This window comes from Podarcis raffonei, chromosome 7 (assembly GCF_027172205.1).
Source record: "Podarcis raffonei isolate rPodRaf1 chromosome 7, rPodRaf1.pri, whole genome shotgun sequence".
NCBI classification, from domain to species: domain Eukaryota; kingdom Metazoa; phylum Chordata; class Lepidosauria; order Squamata; family Lacertidae; genus Podarcis; species Podarcis raffonei.
The window spans coordinates 30,967,662-30,990,287 of record NC_070608.1 but is presented as its reverse complement, the minus strand read 5'-3'; the positions used below and the strand labels follow the sequence as shown (position 1 = coordinate 30,990,287).

The 22,626-nt window shown below is 39.0% G+C and overlaps 1 long non-coding RNA gene across 4 annotated transcripts; it reads left to right on the top strand.

Moving 5' to 3' along the window:
* The first annotated feature begins 220 nt into the window (after positions 1–220).
* Positions 221–22,225, top strand: LOC128417328 (uncharacterized). 4 transcript variants are annotated; one of them, XR_008331436.1, is made up of 5 exons: positions 221–320; positions 3,240–3,419; positions 6,917–7,099; positions 16,391–16,445; positions 21,871–22,225. It is a non-coding gene; the product is annotated as an uncharacterized LOC128417328 (long non-coding RNA). The 4 variants fall into 4 exon arrangements; XR_008331434.1 differs by lacking the exon at positions 221–320 and adding an exon at positions 800–1,074; XR_008331433.1 differs by lacking the exon at positions 221–320 and adding an exon at positions 1,091–1,247.
* The last annotated feature ends 401 nt before the right edge of the window (positions 22,226–22,626 follow it).

The window sequence follows — 22,626 nt, the reverse complement described above, 5'->3', positions numbered from 1 at the left end:
TTCTAGCTCTTGGTGCCGTTTCCTTCAACCCTGAAGCTCCTATTAGATATAGTCGCACTCTGGGTTTGAAAGAAGACTCCAGATATGTGTGTGTGTTTGCGGATTTAGATTTGGGGGAAAGGGTTAAACTAACCACTCCACTAAATTGTAGCCCTCCCCCATGACTGCTTTAAAGTTGAAATATCACAGAACTTGAGCATCACATCTGAATTGACCTAGTGCTTTCTTTTCCAAGACAGATGGATTTTCCAGTGCCCTTTCCCAGGTCACTTCCTGATGACCTGTTCATTGAGGATTTATCCAGATTTGTGTGTGGGGAGGTAAGATGATGTTGGCTATTTATTAAGCATTCATTCGTATCTGATGCAAGTGTTATTCTGCACTTTCTGGTGCCTTTTCCTATCACTTTCCTTTTCGTAAAAAGCCTGATCTTTCAGGGAAGTGGGTTTGTTGATCATTAAGTCAACTCTAATTGGGCAACCTGAACTTCCCAGTATGCAATTTACTCCCCCTGCCCAAAAAAATTCAGCAGAAGTGTCCCCTGCCCAGTATGCAAAGCCTATATATTTTTGGAATCAAAGTTGCAAGGAAGCAACTTTTTATGTGTGGAAAATTATGCCTCATGATAGGTAATGCTCGTTTGTTCAGCTTAATGAGATTCATTGCCAGTCATGTTTCTTATTTGACAGTTGACAAAATGGGGTATAATCCACTAGAGTTTCTGTACCTATAGATGTAAGGGGGGAGAGAGAGAGAGAGAGAGAGAGAGAGAGAGAGAGAGAGAGAAGTTGCTTGGGAGGAAAATAAATAAACTAAGTATACTGCTTCTCAAGTGGAAGAAGAGGAACCGAAATCTATAGGAACAAAACCCTGAAACTGCTAATATACCTCCCAACCAAAGGAAACCTGTTCTTGAGATAGGACATCTAGGAAATCCCTTTGCAGCTGTTGCATCTGAATGTAATAGCTTGCTAGCAGGAACACAAAATGGTACTTGCTCAGCTAGAACAGCAGATAACACAGCTTGAAAGGGACCTTGCAGATGCTTGGAAACTTTGTAGTCAGAAAGATCAGGTACGCTCTTGCGATGATAAAAATGAGCAAAACAGGTATCTCTTTTAAAAATCACATTGCAAAAGGGAGTGTGAGAAGCTATGATGTGCAGCACTATATATGTGTGTTGAGGGGGGGGGGAGAGGTGAATTTCGAAAGGAGGAAAAAACCCACCCTGTTTTATCACAAATTTTGTAAGTACACATTTCTTTGGTGTTGGTCTTGAAACTTAAGATATGTTTGCATTTGTGATAACAATTCTATCCCTTCCAAAAAGCATGTTGATATGAAATAAAATGAATACAGCTGTATAAATGTCTGTAGAGATTTTAGAAACTGCATTTCCCATTTTCGCTGTGAATATGCTCAATATCAGAGACGGAGCTGGAGGCATTTTCCCTTCTATAAAAATGCACAGAGGCCTGGAGTTGTGTTTTTTTAATGCTATAGTCATGCGAAAGCTATCTGTATAACATACATGGGAGAGGGAAAGATAGGTGCATTACTTTGGATGGAGATCTGCATTATGGGGAGCGGGGATATCTCAGTGTTGAGGTTTCTGGAATATGCTGCAGAAAGATTTCATTATATTAAGCAGGTGGGGGAATTTTGGGGCCCCTGCTATACATTTGTGTTTTGTTAAACTGAAGTGGCTATTCTAACAATGATTACAAAACTACAGTGACAAAGCTTATATGTTTGTAGATTGTGTGCAGAAATCAACCTCTATTGTATAGAAAGGCACAAGGTAAAGGAATATAATTTTGCCATTCCCTATATAAGAATGAAAATGGTTTTTAAAATCCAGGAGAAAATAAGTATTCCCCTTCTTAAAATAACACTTAGCTATTTTTTATTATTTTAAAAAAATCACTGATGATGAGAAATTAAATGAAAGCATGACAGGATATTATGTACTGCCTAAAGTTTTACACACCTGAAAAAATACGTTAATACAAATAATTATTGTCATGTTAACATCACAGCCAAACATATCTGCAGGTTTTAAGCTGTCTAAAGCAATTTTACTTTCTCAATGAAGAATGTTTAACATTTGAACCAAAAACAGTACAGCACGAATAATTAAAGGCTTAAGTTAAATACATAGACAGTCATTTAAATTTAGATCTGCAATAACATTTACTATTATTCTCCAAGGCTTTGACTGTGCTTGACAGAAACAAAGTACTCTGGGATTAATTTCAAGAAGTGGTGCCAACTGTGTGCAATTTGCTGTAATTAAGACATGAAAGAGTACTAAATATTCAGATTAAAAGAAGCATGATGGAGCATGATAGAGAATCAAGGTGTGGCACTATGCCAACGAAGCACAGATGCTTGTGGATTCCCAGTTCCGGGCAATACAAAAGTTGAACTTATTGGCTGAACTTCTGCATCATTCAGAACTGTTTATTCATTTGCACTTGGATATTCACAAGTAAATGGGAGATACACAAGTTGAGAATATATTTTTAAAATTGCAATTAAATTAAAGTTGAGGATTTTTTTTAAAAAAAGCTGTAACAAAACAAAAGTCAGTAAGTTAACTATATGTATTTTTACACACATATATGAACAGTCTAAAACAATTACTTTGCATCTTGAAATAATGTTGACACTGAGATTTTTGTTGACAATTAGAGAAGCACTTTAATTAACCAGAAAGAGAGGGTGATAGCATTTTGTCTGTGGTTTTTTGTATCCATGTGGTGTGGGGTTTTTTTTGTTTTTTTTTTGCACATTCAGTTACCTTCCTACCAGCTGAATTGCAGTTGCTGGCTTCAAGCTGTTCATTTTCTTTTTATTCACCAAACCCTTAAAAAAAAGAAAAGAAATAAAAAATCATCTTATCTGACACATTTAGATCAAGTAACTGTTTTCTTGCCCCCCCTCCAGAATTATGTGTAACATTTTCCTTTGAACAATTAATGAATTAATTTTAATAAAACCATTTGTCATTTCCCCCCCTCCACCTATTTTTTTTAATACAATGCAAAGTGTGTATGACTTTTTGATCTTATAGGAGAACGTGACCTCTTTGCTAATGAGAATATGTATGTGCGTGTGTATAGATATATATAATCTCCCTTTTCCTATAGCTTGAAGAGCAGGATACAGTATTTTTGTTGCTAAAGTTCATTGTGAAAGGTGGTATTGAAATGTTTTTTTTGTTTGTTTGTTTTCAGAGGCAATACGCAAAAGATTTCAGCTCTCCTGCAGGCAATGGGAGATATCAAAGCTGAAGTGGCTAAGGTGGAGCACTTTGACAGTCTGGTCAAGAAGCTGAAAGCAAGTGTCCAGAATGCAATGAAAGGAAGAATCTGAAGGCGAGAAAAGCCATCATATTTAGGACTGGGATTCAGCAGGTAAATCACAAGCTGCAGGACGCTCAGGGAAGCAGTGCAGAGGGACGAGGTAATAATGTATAAAAATAGTGATATTACTGCACTGTGAATTTGGCACAGTCTAATAGAATAGAAATATCAATCATATGGACAAAAGATTGCTGTAATCAAATGAACACAAAAGGTTCCCTGTCCGGCTTTAGGGGGAATTTAGAGCTGGAGAGAGCAGCTTTATCAAACAGAAACAAACACAACCGAGTCCCTTTGTTTCTCTTCGCCATTGGAGAGTGTGAAAAATGGGGGGGGGGGAATCATTTCTGCATTAGGGAGCTTTGCACACTTGCTGATTATACACATTGTGAATTGGATAGAAGGCACACACATGTATTTGAGATGTGTGCATGTGTATACACACACACACACACACACACACACACACACACACACACACACACATATCCCCCCCATACGCAGAGTACAATTAGGAGTCTTTATAAAGTCACACGATGAATTGCCAATGTAGAAATGGTACAGCGCAAAAAAGGATTGTTTGAATACCTTGAAGACAAAGGGCTGTTCTCACATGCATTGTAGCCAGCTTTCCCCCCCTTCCTCCCCCCTGCACAATATTTCCCATTTCATTTTGTCAGGCATTCAAAGAGGCATTCAGGCTCAGCCAATAATTTCTATAGCTTTCGCCTAGTACCTGTATCCTTGGAATCCTGCTTATATGTGAGAAGGTGTTTTTCAGGAGATAGTCAATACCGAAAGGACACAGCCTTATTATCACCCTTTAACATTATGGATCCACCCCTATAGTAAAGTTTTTGAAAGATATGATTTTTTAGCAAATAAAATATTAATGAAGTCATTTGGAACGTAATGGACAGCTTGTGTCAAACCCTTAATTTTCCCCTTCCGCTATTCACAACATTGCCAGACACATGTTTCTGGATAAAACCCCCTAGAGGTTTGCTGCAAATTCTTTTTCAATACAACCAGATCATTGCAGATAATTGTATTACACAGGGTATTGATCCAAAATCGTTGGGCACCGGAAACATCTGAAAAAACATGATTATAGCTTTCTGTTTATTGTTTGTACATCATATAAGCAGGCTTTTCTGTGAATCACCTGTAAGAAAGGCAAGGTGGAAACATCAGAGAAATTACCTCTTTACAAGAATCTATTGATCACTTTAAATCAAAGAAGTATGTTTGACATAAGATTACCTGCCAGTTTGAACATTAGGTACACTATGTTATAGCCCGAGGCAGTTGTAAGTCTGACAAAGGGATTGTAAATAAAGCATGCAGCTGCTAGTGCCTCTGGCTTGGGATCAGCAGAGGCTCAAGTCCAAGGCATAGGTAAACTTAAAATAATTTAACCCTTTTCAACCAGCACATGGAGAATTAGAGTAGATTCTTAAGAGTATTGGGAAACATAAATGGACTTTTATCGGTTTGAACAGGCAGGTCCTTCAGAAAGCACACATACCTTGACGTTTATATTTACCGGTTCTGTGGGGAGAGAAGGAGTGGGCAGTGCTTCAAATTGGCTTTATGTTGGGACAACTAATCAGCAGGCAGCGTACATAGGCTACTTTGGAAAAACTTTGCATTTCTTGTCTAGCCTGTCTGTATTTGCAGGTTTTCAGTACGATTGCGTATGAGCCTGTCTGCATTAAATCATGTGAATGGCATGTGTGATATATGTGTATGTATGTTTCAAGTCTTCGAAATTTTTATATTTTGCACACAAAAACTTCAAAGCTAAAGCCAAGCTATGCTATGAAGTGATTGCATTTTCAGTCTTCTATGGCATGGGATATTTCTAGTGCTGAGACCGATCCCACAAAATGATATAATAAATTGCTTACTATTACTGAACAATATAGTCAAGCTACCCTTTCTATAGGAGAATACTCGCCGGCTAGTTTTATTAGCTTTTTTGTGAACCAAAAAATATTCTATAAATGTATGTCCCTCTGTCCTTTTATTAAATACCAGTAACCAAATGCTTCCTGGAAATCTTGCTCTGCAGTCTGAAGAAATGCTTACGATTTGTAAAATAAATCTATAAATGTGTTCATTAGAACTTTGGCAATATATAGATGTTCAATACTCTCCCCACACTATACAAACATACAAGCTCAGACTCATGCTTGTTGAAACAAGACCATACGTGTGTGTGTGTGTGTGTGTGTGTGTGTGTGTGGAAAAAATTAGCATTTCATTTTTATTATGTAAGAGTTCCAGGTCAGTAACAATGCTTGTGGTTTCTGTAAGTCTGCTAGGAAATATATTTGCTGAATGTCCCAAATGCTCATAATTTTTAAATGAAATACTTTTATTTAGATTCAGCTCATCAGGGCAACTAAGATTGATTTCAAATATGTAAGATAAATGTAGGCTATTTGAGAAGACTAATGTGCCAATTTTTGTTATGACAATATTGGTTTTATAAGGCTCCAGTCCCTTTGCTCTGAATTAATTGAAGCCTAATTTACACATCATTCTTCCAACATAAACCAGGGTTATTAAAAGGGAGAGGTTTGAAGAGCGTTGCCATCTATGCATATGTGACCTTCTTAATTTTGATTGTGATGCCTTCCCAGCAAGGCTCCTCTGCTTTCTTTCTTTTAAGGTTTGAATTGTGTGCACAACCTTCACTAACAGGCTTCAGTTTGGAAATAAAACACCCTTCAGTGATACATGTTTATTCTGAAATTTAATGCTGTACCTCATTAAACTTGGACTGCATTACTGAATAAACATTTGTATGTCTGCGGCTGTATATTTGCCAAAACCTTTTTTAAAAAACCCACACCCAGCTATATATCTGTGCTAAAGGACAAATATTTAAATGAACACCTATATATGTATATTTCTTAGAATATGGTCAACAAAAGAACAAAGGAAAAATGTCTTTGTCTTAAAATGCCTATTTTTCTGAGGAAGCTTGAAACACACTGCCCTAGATTCTTTGGGCTAATGAAAGAGTGCCATCTCTTGGATGACCTTGGGAAAAGATTTTGTTTATATAGTCGAGTGGTACTCTACAATGGAAAGAATTTAGTGACGCAGAAGTTTTCAGTTTATACCTTAATTATATTAAAGATGTAGAGTGTTAATCTGTTGAAAAACGAGAGGCAGTTAATACCAAACAAAATTTCATTCTGAAAGTCTAAAACAAACTGTACCTGCTTTTGAAAATAATTTGCTACATAACAATGGATGTTAGCCCAGCTACAGAATATAAGAGCATTTAGCGATTGATGAAAGTATTACACATATTTAATATTTATCTGAAGATATATATAGGTTTTTAGAAACATCTCTCACTCCCTGTCTGTGTTTGTGTTTAATACTTGCAAGCAGAAATAGATTTCTTCAGAAAAAAACCCCTGACATTCTCCAAGTTCATTTACAACAGGTTTAGTAAGTGTAAAATGAAACAATAACAAAAGTATGTCGCTGGCTTCTTTTGAAACTGTGATGCTTTTATTATCTTCCAGCCCAAGAATTTGCCAGCCAGGATGAAAAACTTCTAATGGAATCCAGCTTGAAAGCAAGTCAAGAGCAGCTAAGTGAGGAAAGAGCAGAACCAAGTTCGCCCCGACCAGTAGAAAATCACAGACAGAACTGAAGCCACTGAGCGAACGCATTATAGATTCTCATGAAGAAATTAGTGATTACAAGTGAGTTACTGTTTGTTTTGATGTTTCAGTAAGGGTTGAAGGCGAGCCAGAAGTCAGCAATAATTCTTTCAGCTCTCTGCTGTAGGGTTTGTTTTGCTCTGGTGGTGTGTTTTGTAAATGTCTTTGACTGATGTATTGATTGAATCAAGTATTAAGTAATTGATAAACTCCGTTTAAAACTAGCCTTTCAGTTTTTCATCCAAAATGTGTTAACCAGAAGTCTTTTTAATGCCCCCCTTTCCCCCCTCTGAAAACGTGAAAATCTGCTGTTGAGGGGAAAAATAGTTTTCTTTATTGTCTCTGTGCCAGTGGCATTCTCATCTTCCTCTCTTTTTGGGGGTCTGAAGGTTACATATGGCTCTTATTGTCTGTCTTTTTTGGTTCAAGAAGCTGCCTCAAAGCAAGACGCTCCCAAATTAAAGCAAACTTAAGAGTTTGAGCTTCTAGTCTGAGTAACGAGTAACATATGAAGTTGCTAAAATGAACTCAAATCCTAATCCTAATAGGTCTCTCTCTCTCTCTCTCTCTCTCTCTCTCTCTCTCCCTTTAAGGGAAATGCTAAAAATTTCAAAGAGTTTTTTCATGTTTATGAATCATAAATTGATTCATTGTTCAGTTTTCAAGCGAATGTTATGAAAGGTATTCATCTCAGCTAAATGCCTTTGTCTCTTTCACTATATGTAAATACTCTGAATAATGCATTCTTCTTGCTGAATTTGTTACATTGTGCATTCAATTTAGGTAGCTTTCTCAGGCTGGGTCTTTTTTCCCTTCGATATCACAAATTAAATGTGAGCTTCAGAAGTTCTAAGATACATTTCCTGAAGTGATGGCTTAATCACAAAGAGGTTTTTATTAATACGAAAGTTGCAGCGAAGTTTGGAGCTTTCTCCCGAGATATCTACATCTCTGATTCCACTGCAATGTCAAATGATGAAACTTTGTCACACAGCTATTATGTAGTGCTATGCCTAGCAAGGTTATGATTGTTTGTTTGGAATTTACCTGTAGATGAGACTGGCAGGGGCCCTTAGAATCCCAAACAATTGCTTTGCCACACACTCTTCTACGTGTGTACGAAAAAGAAACATTTTTGTCACTTAATATAACAATGTTATGAGGAGATCCTGGAATCCTAAAGGGACCATGTCAGCCACATCTAAAGGTAAATTTGCAAGCATTAGAAGTATGTTTGGCAGGTATAACTTTGCAATAGTTGTGATGGCATTATTGTGGATTATTGGGGGCCCATAGTATGAGTGGAAAACAAAGATACCCCTGAACTTGACAAAACAGGTAAATCTATCCACCACGTTACTCAAAGCTTCTATATCTGGGGAAAATGTTATTGGAAAGGTATAAGTTGTGCATTTACTGGAGAGGCATGTGAACAATTACTACCAAACCAGGCAGTGCATCCCACTTTTCTGCATGAACCTTCAGCTTAGTTCTGAGTTGTGGCATTGTTCCCTTTATGCCACATTGCTCTTTTCAGTTTCCCTTTAAGAAGACCAGTCTTCATTTGTGAAACTGAAGTTCTGAGTAGAACAAAACTTTATAATGTGACATTTCATATTAGAAGCGCCCAGTTTAATCTAAAATAAACTAAACAAACTGATTCATACCCATTTAAGAACTAAAGGTATCTATTTAGTCATAATTCTAAAGTTGCAAATGTGGACTTGATATTGAACTTTATTGGTCAGTCCTTCTCTTTGCCAAATTAAGAGGTTGTGTAGAGAGCTTGTTCAACTTTGGCTGAATCTCATTTGCATGTGTGTTTAGCAACACCTTGTTTCAGGCTTAAGCACTGGTGCAAAAACCCGGACTTTAGAAGCACTAGCACATGGCTGCCTTATGCAGGCAGCAGTAATGCAGCTGGTGGGCTGTGGTCACACACAGTTCCCTTTGCCATGGCGAGTGGCTATAGACAAACATTGACCAAGTGGGAAATTGCCTTGGTGTTCAGGTAAACAGCTGGTAAGCTGGCCACAAGGACTACCCTGTAAATTGCTTCAGAGAATTCTACCACCCCTGCACTTCCACAGAAAAAATATATATCTTCTGATTGGGCAGCATGTTACAGACAAACAACTTTCCACGTGTTTGTATGTACATCTTGGTAAGTAAATGCTTGCTTATATTTACCCAGTGAGTAGTCATTTCCAAAACCGTGGAGGCACTAATTTGGTTTCAGATCACATCCTGTGGTGGGCATAGGAAGCTGCCTTTTACTAAGCCAGATCACTGGTCCATCTAGCTTACTATTGTCTGCACGGACCAACAGTGGCTCTCCAAAGTTTCAGGCAGGGGACATTCCCAGCCAGAGGATATTCCTGGACATGCCAGGAAATGAACCTGAGACCTGAGACCTTCCACATGAAAAGCAGATACTGTACCACTTTGCTATGGTCTTTCCACTGCTTAATGAGGCTGATTCAAAGCACTATAACCACCATGAAGACATTGCCTGAAACACTGGTTCATGATAATATTTGCATAACCTAGAGCATTTGAACGCTATTCACCAGATTGATCTCTCTAGTCATTTTGGAAGTTTCTACACCAGTACCTATGCAGCCTGAAATGCATGCTGTTGGCACATAGACTCTCCATATGACTAGTGCAAGCCATATGATGAATGGATTTCAAGTGTTACTACCTACCACATGAAAGCCAGGAGAATTTCTTGCATTACTATCAGCCTACTTGAGGCTGTTAAGGCTATAATATTTGAATTAAGGCTGAGAGCCAAAAAGAATTCTCACAAAAATAATTTTCTGAACTGATGGTGAAATTCGTGCTTCTGCTAGAGAATAGTCAGGGACATGACCTCCCCAGTTTTGCCATTCATGTAGATGCAGGTTTTATATTTATTGATATTTTGTTCTAGCAAGCAACTCCCTCTAGTCCTTTTAGCCTATTCCTTCCTTTATCCACGAATATGAGTTGAAAACTAATATTAAGTGAGCTTTTTCTCAGAAGAGAATTTTCTAAGAACTCTTGGAGATTTCACTTTCTCTCTCTCTCTCTCTCTCTCTCTCTCTCTCACACACACACACACACACACACACACACACACAGATACAGTATGTAGCAAAATGACCTCCAAAATTGGAAGACACTTTTGTACTCACCCCTGATTTAAATTGACCCATAATCTCACTACATTGTAGCTGCAACCACAAAGAGAAGCCTTTTCCCTGTAGCAAAGCTCAAGCTCCCACATTTCTCTCATCCCAAAGCTCTATGCATTTGCAATGTCTATGGGAGTATCAGGTTCACTGTCTGAGCAACTGCTAGACAGCAGCTATTCCCCATATCCAGGCAGTGAGATTATAAAGGGCATTTCTACAGCAGAAGAGGTGGGCACACCCTAGCTGGAAGAAAGCTTCCTCTCCAACCTGCCTCATTGCTAAGAAGATGTACAGAAGCCTAGGACATGCTATGAGCATGGATGGGGGATCCTTGCAAGTCAGGGTAATGTCCTGGGAGAATGGTAACACTGGCTTTTCCAGCCCTAACTGCAGCAACTTAAATGAGCTTTGTGCCAACACTGAAACTCACTAAGAACTTGGTTTTCAGTATGGCGAACGGGCAAATGCAGGGAGGGTGGGGTCTGCAGAAAAAAATATGGAAATTGCAGAGGACAGGTAGGTGAGAAGTTATTCCATTTTGTTTTCCGTTCAGCAATCTATTTCAAATTGTGTGGCATGTTTGTACATGAGTAAAACCAACATGTGCAAAGTTATCTCCTCTATTGTTACCACAATGCGAGTTCCTAACATGAGTACAAAGTAACGCTTTACCTTATTTGATGTCGTATAAAATGAAGAAAACACCCAACAAGGCATAGGTAGGCCAGAAAGAAAATATTTAACAGCTGTAGAAAATTCACAGGCTTTAAGATTTTTATTACCACTTATTCTGGACGAGCTACATATAAAGTTTGAAGGGGGGGCAAGCTCAGCTACAACAACCCCACTATGTAAGCCTGTTACACTTGAAAGATTTGTTCAGAATGTCCAGTGGGAACCTGGAAATCGTAATAATTTGTAGTATCGATTGTGTGAAGCTATGCAGCTGGGGCCCCTAGTGAATAGACAGGAATAGACATTTTATTGATTAACTTTTACAGTCATATTTTCAAGACTCTGCTGCAACATAATTTTCACTTCCCAGCTTTGTGCTGCTGCATCATGAAACTTGGATTCTTCTCTCTTAACATTTACCCACTTGAGGAATAAAGTATGGACTTTTCTCTTTCAGGGCTGGGCATGTAGTGATACGTACACTTTATGCAGAGCGTCCTGATTACCCCCTCCCCAATTTTCTACATCTAAAGGGAAATATCAGATAAGGAACATATGATTTTTAGACACAACAATTTCATCAACTAACCAGTTTATTGTAGCTCCTATCTTGATCTACGTATGGCTGCTTTTGGCTTCAATCAATAACTGCAAGCAAAAAAGTTTTGCATAGAAAGTGAATTGCCCCACTAGAGTTTGGCTTTGTTCTTCATCACCTTTTATTATTATTATTATTATTTAAAGGAGCTAGACATTGAAAAATGTAAAACGTGGCCTCTGGGGAAAGCTGTTTTCGATCTTTAGCAGCTATTTTTAACAGGTCTTTTATATGCCAAATTCTTTAATCCCCCATATCACTGGTTGTTCAGCTTTCAAGGAACTGAGTTTTGAAAAAAGAAAAGCAAAAAAAAAAAAATCTTTATTATTTAGTGTACTGTGTGTTAGCTTTTGAAAATGTTCCTTATGTGCTGCACATAAAACCCCATTCCCTTTTTGTTGGTATTGCCTTAGTTAGTATATAATGAATTGTTATTGTTTTATGAGGGAGGGGGAACCAAACTGTCTTTCCTTTGCCATATTTAGGAATTAGCAGCAGCAAAATGTTAGAGAGTGAAGTAGAGCAGCTGCTGAAATTTCACAGAAGCAGCATTTGAGTTTCACACTGGAGCTACGAGGACAAGACAGGATCTTTCTCTAGTGGCCATAATGAAATCCATCATACTTTTATCAAATCAGCATGCAGCATTTTTTAAATAAATGTTTTCATGGTTACAATGTCATTATGCATTCTCCCAATATTTTTCATCCTTACGTCAATGAACATTATATATGCTCATGAAATCTGATTCTCCTGATATTGTCACCCTTTTGTCCCAAACTATCACCTGTAATCTTCTCCAGTATCACTTTGAACACCAACAGTCTAAAAAGCTTGAATTTATGCTCAGATCACATGCAATTGAAGAATTATAATCTCATGAGACAAATTGATATTTTGTGTAACAAATACATATATGAAGGAATGAATCTGAGGGAACTCACAACAGATCCAGAAATACAAAGACAATTCAATCTGTGGTTTGTGTTCAACACGTTTGAGGCAGAACCCATCTTAAATTAATTTCAGACAGCTTTTTTTTGTCATTTGGGTTACATAATGATATGGAGACCCCATCATTAAACAATACGAATCCCTTTAAACAGAGCTGTCTTAACTGATGCAGTCATGGAATCAGCTCCATGATTATAAATTATATACATATTAATTTGCATGCCTATATTTCCATCAGCAAAACTTTACTTTAGCATCTGTTCCCATTATATTTTGCTTAGAACAAGGAACAAGCTATAAGAATTACATCATGTGGTTACATCAATTAAATTGCATCATGCACAATATACTTGGCTGACTTTGCCTTTTGCCTAACCTAATGTGGAATAAATGCTTTCCCTTTAAATTGCGGATAACACTGGGCAGTTTAAATATTAGCACTAGCACCAATAGAACAAGAGCAAAAACTGCAAGGATCAGAACAAGGTCAATCTGGTGAAGCCATCTGTTGTTACCAAGATGTATTTGGAAGCTTGGAAGTGAGAGCTGGACCATAAAGAAGGCTGATTGCCAAAGAATTTATGCTTTTGAATTATGGTGCTGGAGGAGACTCTTGAGAGTCCCATGGACTGCAAGAAGATCAAAGCTCTCCATTCTTAAAGAAATCAGCCCTGAGTGCTCACTGGAAGGACAGATCCTGAAGCTGAGGCTCCAATACTTTGGCCACCTCATGAGAAGAGAAGAATCCCTGGAAAAGACCCTGATGTTGGGAAAGATGGAGGGCACAAGGAGAAGGGGATGACAGAGGACAAGATGTTTGGACACTGTTCTCGAAGCTACCAACATGAGTTTGACCAAACTGCGGGAGGCAGTGGAAGACAGGAGTGCCTGGCATGCTCTGGTCCATGGGGTCACAAAGAGTCAGACACGACTAAACGACTAAACAACAACAATTTGGAAGGTTGGAGGGAAGCGTGATAAAGATGGGCAACTCCAGTTTATCCCCAGCACCTGAATAAAGAAAAGAATATCAGCTCTGAATATGAAAGTTTAATTTAACTACCATGGCACAGATTACTTAAAATAAGAATGCAATTTTTGTGAGCATGATAGTGATGGCTATGAAAAAAAATCACCTGCATAATCAAGATGCAGTCAATTAAACCAAAGAATTTTGGATTCCCCTATGGGACCAATGTTTTTTGAATTTTGGGCAGTATGGCAGTATGCCCCCCTTCCTGGCATTTCCCCCTATGCTACATGGGCTACCTACTTCTGCCTAGAGAACAGGGCAGGAGTCATAAGATGTACCATGAGAGGTAGAACTGTCCATAGATCTGATTCCCTGCCCAGCTTCCTGGAAGTGAGCAAGGAATTTCTCTTATGCACACTGCTATGAAAATTCCATCTCATTCTTTTTCAAATAGCAGAGATGGGTTTTAGAAGTAGTGCACAGTTTCCCGGAATGGGAAGATACTCTTCCATGCACACCCTTTAAAATACAGTCCTGAAGGCGACATAAAGGTGTTGTTCCTTTCTCCCATCCTTAAAGGAAGAAAAAGAGCCTAGCTAACAATTTATTTGCAGCACTGGTTCTGTGACAGTTCCACTCATTTTGTTTCTCTCTGCATACTATGTTTGCACTAGATAGTCATCACACAACCCCCCAGTGGAGGATCGGTAGCACCACATCACCATCGTGGATTTGAACAAAGTCAGAGTGCAGCCCCCATTGGATGTTTTGTACTCACACATCAGAATTCTGGATTTGTATAAAGTCAGCCTAGGGTAGGGTAGCAAAAGAGCAAGTCCTACAGTGTCTGTGGCATAGGAGCAAGAAGTGAGAGACACCGAGAGGGAAATGATGGTGGCTTGAAGCAATGGGAGAGGTCTGAGTAGATTGGGAAAGGAAGAACACTGAGGGGTTTGAAAACAAAAGAGCTCTGAATATTAGTACAGCGTGCAATCACATATTTGTGGAAAGTTACCAATCACATTTTGAATGCAATCTTTTTGTTTTGCATATATCACTGTGGACCAAAATAGACATGCAATTATTCATTGTCATTAATTGCATTATTTTTCCTAGAATAAATAGCAGCTGTATGGTGTGTGTGTGTCTGAATTGGGATCATGGCATGGGTGGGGGCTACATTCCCTTGGACCCCTTCCCCCTTCTGCTACTTGCATTTATTTGCAGGAAAGGTCCCATTGCAAATAGAAGCTGGGCAATCTAAGTTGGAACCACACCAGGACAAAGGGTTAAAATCCCCCTTCCCACACACCATGGTCTCAATCCCCATGGCTGCTGTTTTCTTAACAGCATCACATCTGCGTTTGTTTGGGAAAGATGCCAAAGTACAGAGCTTTAATTGTAAATGATTGTACAACTACCATTTACAGTGATAAAACTCAGTAAAATCTTTACTATTTCTAAATGCTAGATTTCTGTTAAAAAAAAAACACCCCACTGTCCTGCAAAATACTTCCAGATGCAACAAAATGATAAAGTTGAAAGGAATCTTTGGAGTCTTTTAGTCCAGCTTGCAGTGGCAGCAGGAATCCCTTGACTTAGGCCATACCAACCAGATGCTCATCTTGTCTTATCTTAAAATCCTGTACAGGAAATGATTCCACAACTTTCCTGAAAGGCTTCTTCCATTGATACACTTACTACAAATCATAGTTCCTGGATTCCGTTGAGACCCAGGAATGTCTATTTGCAAAGACAGGTCCAAATTACTTAAGAAAGAAAGAAAGAAAAAGAAAATATAAAATTAACCTAGACAGATGGACTCGTAAGAGTGAAATACAAATAGCCCAAAACGGGATTGATTTCTGCATAATGTGGTGGAGGAATCCCTCATTATTGATCAACTTTTAAAGCTCATGCACAGCGCTTAAAAAGATAAAGTAAGCAAGGTCAGATAATCAAAGCATTTAAATAGTAAAAACAGCAACTGCCACTGTAGACTGCTAAAGTAAATCCATAATACAAATTGCTTTAGCAAAAAGTGGATGAGCAGCTGATCTTCCTATTGAACTTTTATACTGTTCAGTGACCACACAGGGAAAAGGATTGGGAGACATGGCTTAAAGATCGATATTGAGTGAGATGTAGTAGGGATTCATTCAGAACATGAAAGAATTACAAGTATTAGAGAGTTGAGGTATCTTTTGAGATGTCATCAAGAAAAGATTGTTTAGCTCAGTTTAGAACATCATATGTGTCATATGCACAGTAGGCATTAGTCAAATTTCTCTTTTGTTTTCATTGATCCAGTACGCTTCAGTAGGGTAGCCCAATCTGTCTCAAGGAAACTTTGAGAATGTGATGCTGCTCTATAGCAAAACAACAACTTTCATAAACAACAGGGAAACTGTTTACAGTATTATAATGAAATCAATATCATCTTTTTTACAAAAATCTTTTTTGAATGTCTAATTCAGTGTGAGCCTTTTGCGCAGAATGATATATGTTCTCTCCAGTTTACCAGACAGCTTTTGTGTGCTAAACTCTTAGATGTGTATTATTAGGCTTTTATTTCATCCTTATTTCTTTAGCCTTTCTCTTGTTTTGTTGCTATGGTACATTTACAAGTTTGTACTGTGCCACATAGTTTGTACTGTTTTTTGGAGAGAAAACCTATGTATTATATTGTAGAAAGCTTCTCCTTGGTATATGAAGCAATACCTGCTTGATTCAATCAAAGCTCTGTTGCATTATTCCAGACTGCTCCCAGGCTAACTGCATGCAGAAAATTGCCTGTTAAATAGAAAGGACCATTTAAAATAACATGCTGGTTACTTAATATTGCTGATTGAAATGTACGGCAATTATAGTACAATCCACTTCTATGCAAATCAATCACAAAACTCTCATCGATTTTTTTAATCAATCACATTTGCATCCCTTTCTTTTACTAGGGAGCTTGGAGCACCATACATGGGCCTCGTTGCATTCTCACAACAATCCTGTGAGGTTGGTTAGGTTGAGGAATGACTTGTCGAATGCTATCAAGCAGGGATTTGGGCTTGCCACTCAAGCCACTACTGCAATCTGACTCTAAATGGAGGCGGAGAGCACTATTGGACTAGAATTTATGGGACTTTCTGCACTTACCATTTATAGTGGTATAGTTGCTGTTTGATTCAACCTTTTAAAGAGTGCATTTGTAGCTGATTGTCCATGCGTTTGGTCACAAATAGCTATTATTAAAGAGTGAGTTTTCCTTACCACACTAACAGCAGGTTGCGCCTAAACTGAGGACAACTCCATAGCTGTAGTCATACCCTTTATGTACCCTCGTGTTCCTCCAGTTCATGAATATCAGAGTTATGAACATTTGCGTCTTTTTTGTGTTCCATGCCTAGTGTTCCAGAATTCAAATCTTCCGGAAGTATAGAAGGTTAGAAGGGGAACTAGGTGTCTGACGCAGCTATGAAGAACCTTGTGATGAAATTTTCTCTGCAGCTAATGCTTGCTGCCATGGGCAGGAGTTTGAATCAGATGGGAAATATAGGGATGACTATGCACAGCCCATTCTCTATCGTTCCATGGCTCATTCTGTTCCACATCCCAGTTCTTTTGAATCCTGGTTTAACTAGACCCCCTTCATGGATTAATCCCATGAAGGGGCTCCACATGATTATACCACCCTGTTGTTATGCCCACCTTCCTGGTCTCACCCCTTCATGCATTGAGTGAAGGTCTGAAGGAAGAGCCAGCTGTGGAACAGGAACATAGGCAGCTGCCTTCTGTCAAATCAGGTCATTGATCCACCTAGCTCAGCACTGACAACATGGGCCAGTCGCAGATTCTAGGGTTTAAGACATCAGTCTTTTCCCAGCCCTACCTGGAGAAGTTACGGATTGAACCTGGGACCTTTTACATAGAAAGCAGATGGGCTGCCCCTGAGATACAGCTTCTTCCTCTGCTGTGCAAAGGCTCCTCCATGTGGCTGGTTTAAATTGTAACAAAATGCTTTCCCTCTCCCTTGAGTTAATAGACACATGAAAGTGGCCCTAAGAGTTATTTGAGTTGTGCACCCCTACTCCATGAAGTTTGGAACAGTTGAGGGGCAATTCACATCCTGCTTTGCTATAATGAATAGTTATTTAGAACTATTATTGGCTCCAGATTTGCAGCATGAATTGCTGATTACAGCAATTTTGGTGGTAAAATTGTGAAACAATATTCATAGTTGTCAGAAAAAGGTCAGCTTATTTGCATTCATTAGGAACCTGGAGGACCATGTAGCGTGCTTTTTCCTTTGGGATGCTTACAATTATTGATTTGTATACAGCCGTAGGAAAAATTAATTAGAATTATATTTCACTTACTACCAGGGGCTGTATAATATAAAAGCCGTACATTAAAAAAAAAAAGCCAGAACCAGAAAATGGAAATACTATTGTTGTTTTTCTTGGAGTGTAACTTTTCTAGTACAGATCTTATTTACAACAGTCTACACTTGTGTTTGTTGAAACAAAACACATTAATTCCAGTGCTGTGAGAACTTTGGTTCCCTTTTTGGTTAATATTCAAATCTACAAAACCCACTACAATCTATTGTAGCATAGACAGTGTGTGTCCATCCACCATCCACCAAGGAGTCGTTTCCTTTTCACCATAGCATGCTTGGCTATTAGAGGGACCAATAGGTCGATGCATAACTGCTGGTTTGGTCACTTTGGTCTGTAAAACTTGCACTTCTGCAAGTGCCACAAAATATCTGTTCCACATTTGTTAGGAACCATTCCCTTAGTGTTCCTTTGGAACTCCCTGCCTATTGACATTAGGCACGTGCCATAATTTACATTACTGTGTCGGAAACTCTGCTCGGCCAAGCTGATAAAGCTCATTTTCCAGCCGAGCCTTTGGAATCGTCTCCCGACGAATAATTAATGACCTGAGCCTTTGATGAGGCTCCAAGGCACGTTCCTGCATTCAGCAGAGTTTCCAGCACAGGAAAGAGATGAGAGGTTTGGGCTACATTGCAAAGAGTTTTATTTCTAAGCTACGCAGACAGAAAAGACATCCTCTCTCTATGAAAGCAGAGAGCAACCGAAACAAAGGAACAAAGGGAACAGGAAATAGGAAACCCACTAACGTCACATCCCATCTCCTTTCCCGTGAGACTTCCAACAGTCTGAACTGTCTCTGGAATGTAAACAGAGTCCTGTGACTCCAAGCAGCTGCTCAGTGGCAAAGAGAAACTAACATCCTGTACTCCTTTAGATGCCTACCAAGCATTTTCCCGTTTCAGCAGTCCTGTACAGAAACATTGGCCCAGGTTCAACTAATGTGGCATGCTAGTGGAACCCAGTGCTAGGCATTCCTTTAGCACAACAGGGCTTCTCCACCCTGACGCCTCACCCAAATCCAGGGTCAGGAGAAGGCCTTGAAAAGTGCATGTGGGTGAGGAGAAGGGGAATCATTTTGTCTAGCGAGCAGAAATGCTTACACTAATGGAACAATCAAAAGAGCACAATGTTGAATCCCCCCGTTGTTTGGTCACATCATTTATTTGTTTTTATTAAATTTATATTCCACCCTATACCCGTAGATATCAAGGCGGTTCACAACATAAAATTATAATATATAAAAAAATACATAATACAAAGAAGAACAAAGACAACCCAATAATCCCCCATTTCATAGCACATTTAAAGAGATATTGGATATCAATCAGCCAAAAGTCTGGTTGAAGAGGAACTGGTTTTAATAGTATTTTTATTATTATTATTATTAAATAAATTGTTGCTGCCCTGGGCTCTTTAGGGAGGAAGATTGGATATAAATTTAACAGGTAAAAATGAGAAAAATATCCCATGCTTAGTTGTCCCTCACATTAGCTCAGGTCTTTGCAGCAGCAGTGACAGTAAATTGGTTTGTGTAGAACAAAGGTGCAGATGAGAGAGGGCATTGCAAGTAAAACCAAGAAACCACAGCTTTGTGAGTATAGAGAATGACACCTATATAAACCACTGTGCAGAGTGAATGGTCACTGTATGTGTTCTTATAGGTATTCACTGTGAGCTTTATGAAGGCTCGCCAAGAGCTGTTGCACGTGGAATCGAAACTACCATGGAGCACGGAGAAGCAAGTCATGAGGCTGCAAAAAGCTAAGCGCAAACTTGGAAGCAAATGCACAGAGTCTTAAACGGAGGAAGAAGGACACTCAGATGGCCTCTATTGCTACCCTTGTGATCCAGCTTGCAATTGTGAAATGTGGCCCATGGTTATTGCATACTTCTGTGAACTTTTAACACTTTGAATGGATTAGAGTGTCTTATTTTGATTACATCCACATTGTTCGCTGTGATAAGATTTGGTTCTTTAGTCATTAAAAAGAAATGTTTGGCTTAAATCCATTGAATTCAGGCATGCAGTGAGTGGAAAAAATTAGACTGCAGCTCTTCATATTGTGCATATGTGACACATGTTAGCAATTAATCAAACTATAGTCACCTCTAATTAACAGCAATACTAAAGCCAAAATATGGCAGAAACAGATGACAAAAGAATTGAGCGGATAGAATACCGAGAGAGGAAAATATATTCCAGGAACACTGAAAGATTTTTAACTGTGCTGTGGTTCTCTTAATGGCTGTCAATATTTAAGCAGTTATTAGAGAGCTTTTCCTACATTGGTGCAACTTCTGAAAGATTTATTGGTTGTATAGATTTGCAGTGATGGTATATATGTAATAAGGTGATGACAGTAAACATTCACCTACCTGTTTTGAGGCTTCAGAACATGGCAGACTGAGGGAAAGGCTTGAAAGTGGGGTTGGTGATTCTCTTTACAACAGCAACAGACTGTACAAAAAGTATAGTAATTTAATTCACTGAAATTGTAAATGCTTTCATACATTATTGTGTGTTTGAATTTGATTGGTTGGTAACCAAATTCTAGAGAGTTCTCTAGCAGTTCTCATATGATTGGCTAATGTTGGTCACATAAGATATTTAGTGAAGGAGAGACTCCATTTATGTCAAAGTCTGGACATTGGTTTAATTTCCAAAGAAGGGTGTCAGTCATATACTTGATCTGAGGTTCTCAGCTGAGATTTTGCTACCCTTATTTCAACACGGTTACATCTGTATAGGACTACTACATACCACACATAGTTAAACAATGAAATTCTCTCCCACAAGAGGTAGTACAGTGGTACCTCTGGTTGCGAACGGGATCCATTTCGGAGGCCCGTTCGCAACATGAAAAGAGCGCAACCTGCAGCAGCACGTCTGTGCACATGCAGGTTGTGATTCGCTGCTTCTGTGCATGTGCACGATGTAATTTTGCACGTCTGCGCATGCACGAGTGGCAAAACCTGGAAGTAACACTTTCCGGTACTTCTGGGTTGCCGCGGGACGTATCCTGAAAGAATGTAACATGAAGCAAACGTAACATGAGGTATGACTGTAATGGCCACCAACTTGGATGGCTAGCAACTGTAGATGGCTTTATCCTCCATTAATTTGTCATAATTCTGTCTTAAAGTCATTCAAGTTGGATGTCAGCTGTGTCCCGTTGCTGACAGAGGGGGAGAGCATGGAGAGACAGGAGGAGGTAATTAGGCAGGAATGCGGAACGAGGGAAGAGCAGCCTAGTTGCAGTAGAAGCCTGAGCTCTGAGAACAAGGAGAAGGAAGGGGGGAGTTCAAGGGAGAAGACACAGACTGACAGTTTAAGCTCGGACTCAGAGGGAGAGGCCACCGGAAATAGCCCATCCCATGATGTGTAGGTGCGCAAGAATTAATGAGAGGCATGAACAGGAAAGGAAGCGAAAGGGGGGCTTTAAATGTGGGAAGAGGAAGGGGAGGAACTCAGACTCGGCAACAGCTAATTTGGAAGCAGACGCTGAGTGACTGAGCCCCAGAGTGATTTGTGTGTTTTGAACAATAAACCTGAGTTGTCTCGCTTCTGTGGGAGAGACCCAACTTTACAATGGTGACCACCACATTTTCTCAGGGAAGTGTTGGCTTAGAAGGCTGCTGCTCAGGTGTCATCTGTGATAGACAACTTCAAGGCACCCTCCATTCTCCCTTCTTTATCTTTCAGCTGGACTTGGACCAATACCTGCTCAAACAGAGGACTATCCTCTGTAAAATAGGACACATGACCATGGTTCTATGGCTCTAAGTCCAGTCAAATAAATCAAAAGAGACTCCTTTCTTGCCACTTCCTTATTTTGTCTGTGTTCCTTTATGTTTGGTTCCGTTCCCAAGAAAACACGTCAAACCATTTTTTTGAGGTTCAAAGTTTCACAAGTTTCCAGTGTCAGTTTTATGAATACAATTTGTACATTTGTATTGCAAATGTCCATAGCCATCTGATTATTCTTCTGACTGCAAGAAATTCATATTTAACTGTCTAATGTTTTATGTATTTATTGCAGCAATGTCGCCTTGTTCCATTCCATGTGGGGCCTGATACATGGGAGGATTCTGGTTCACTGCACATTTTGGAGTTAACTGTCCCATTTTGCCTGCTTGGAACCATGTACAGATAGCAACAACCATTACATGTGTATTAAGCATGTAATTAATTGACTGAACCACACATGGGTCTCAATTGTACTTTTGAGGTGGTCTGAGGGTTTATAAGGAAGGAGCTAGTTCTAAGAAGCCATTCCAATAATACCTCATTAAACCATGAGGAGTTTCCTCATTTGGGACATCTGTAATGTCACAACCCAATATACTGTATATTAATAAACTATTGTTAATTTGTGCCATAATAAAAACTTTATGATCTGGAAGGAAAAATAGAGAAATTCCTTATGCTTTCCTTATTCATGCTACTTGAAGTAAATAACTGTCTTCTTTGTTTTAAACATACATATGTAGGAATGTTGTTGAGACTGGGCATGATCATATTTGTATCTTTGACATGTGATCAAACGTTTTCCAAAAGGCACATTTTTTCCCCACCTTAAGCCCTCTTGATACCTTCATGTCTTTGTGAGAGTTTCTCAACCATATTACAAAGACCAGCAAAATGGTCATCATAATGATAAGAAGATATAGGTGGTATCTATATATTGCAAGGAAAATGTTCTCACAGTGGGTGGAATCCAACAGAAGAACTTTTGATCTAGTTGCAGAATCTGCTAACAGAAGAGTAGGGTGGACTAAACCCTCCTCCACGTGGT